The sequence below is a fragment of the Humulus lupulus genome, chromosome 6, assembly GCF_963169125.1.
Source record: "Humulus lupulus chromosome 6, drHumLupu1.1, whole genome shotgun sequence".
Taxonomy (NCBI): domain Eukaryota; kingdom Viridiplantae; phylum Streptophyta; class Magnoliopsida; order Rosales; family Cannabaceae; genus Humulus; species Humulus lupulus.
Genome location: NC_084798.1, coordinates 215,556,931 through 215,558,907, shown reverse-complemented (window position 1 = coordinate 215,558,907; position 1,977 = coordinate 215,556,931).

The window sequence follows — 1,977 nt, the reverse complement described above, 5'->3', positions numbered from 1 at the left end:
TTGATAGTCTCACCTTCCATTGAAACAAACAATGGGGCTAAGCTTTTGAATGTTAGGAAAATATAAATTGCCTCAATGGAAATGATTATAAAATTACAACTCTATGCAATAATATTACAAATAAAAATAGATTGATTAAATAAGGTTACAACTCTATAACTGAAAATTACAAATAAACAAAGAAAAGGAAGAAGATGCTGATGAAGAAGAGAATAGTGAGAATACAACTCTAAGCAAAAGATTACAAATAAAATAAAGTGTTTAGACCAAAAGAAAAGATTACAACTCTTAAACAAAATATACAAGTAAATAGAACAAGAGAATAAGAAGAAAAGCAATAGAATAAAAAGAAGAACAGAAACACAAGCAAACTCTCACTTACACAACCTAAGTGAAGAGGGTTGGGGATCACCAACTTGAACAAGGTTTAAAACCTTTGTCCAAAAGCTCATTTCCCCCTAACTCAAGCACTAAGGGATCTCTCTCAGATATTGGAAAAGCTTTCTGGAATTATCAAGCCTCAAGGTGTTTCTATCCAAGTGCTCTAATGGATAGAAATGTTGTGTCTTACGAGTGAGCTATAGGCTCCTATTTATAGAGTTTAGAGACACCCTTTGAATTTCAAATTCCACCAACTCCCATGGCTTTTACCAATGTTTAATTGGATTAATATGGAATTAAAAATGAGATGTGGGAGTTATTTGAGTTTTTTGAGCCGTTCAACAAAGATTGAAAAAACTGAAAATTTGGTAAGTTTTGGTCTGTGGCCGCGGCCACTAACCAAATTCAGCACAAAAAATGTGTTGTTTTTCCAAACGGGTCCAAACCCTCCCAAATGATTTTGTAACTCTCAAAACACATTATTGGGGTTAAAATCATATCTCTAACAGCCATATCACATATGGCTTTATGAAATTCATCTCAATATTGTGTAACAACAATTTACACAATAAAGGGTAATATTTGGAGGTTACAAATTTGTAACACCAAATATGTTACATTATTTGGATATATCTCATATATCTAAATATTGTAACTCTCTATTATATGTTACAATATGTGACACACTTTGTCACATTTATTTAATCTAAAACATTATATTATAATATAATATAATTTTACATTATATTATAAAATAATATAACATTTATTAACTGGGAAGAGGCCCAAATCTAGGCGTTCGGATGGCAGCCAGCACCTCAGTCCAATGCCCAAACATTTCCGGGATACTGGGTGCAGTTTCCGGCATAGCAATATGTCACTCTCCTGCTTGCACCAGGATCGGCAGCCGCGCCTGGGATGACCTTCGCCACGCCCACAGTATATGGCCCTGCCTCTTCGGGGAATGCCCCGGCCTAGTCCACGCCTTTTTCCGGATACGGAGTTGCACCGATCGGGTACAGCGCTGCCCCTGTCGGAGCCCAGCTGTCCCAGGCGGGAGGAACTGAGGTTAGTATGAACCCCTCCCGGGGGAAAAGATCCGGAAAGGGCCAAAATCGATCCGAGCCGGCTAAGAAGGGCAAGAGGGGCTACGAGCCCCAATACTGGGAGTACACCAACCTAGTGGGCACCAGGGAAAACATCTTCCTGGACACGGAAAGGGGGGTTCATTACCAGAAGCCAACCCCCATGTTCAAAGGAGGAAGGAATCCGAGAGATACTAGCAAACGGTGCGCCTACCATAAGGAGGTGGGCCACACGACCGAAGAATGTCGACAACTCAAGGATGAGATCAAAAATTTGATCAAGTTGGGGCATCTCCACCAGTGGATAGGGATGCCCATGGGAGTACAGTCCACGGTCTCGGGTGCACCTGGAACGTATCCGCCTCAGGGAGGGTACGCAAAGGGTCTGGCAGCACAGACCCCTCAGGGGGCCCCCGTTGTGCAAGCACCCGGGCCTGGAATACCCTATCTGTCCGGGACCGCACCCCCCGAATAGATGGCCATGTGGCCACCCTCTCAGGCGGACCTCATC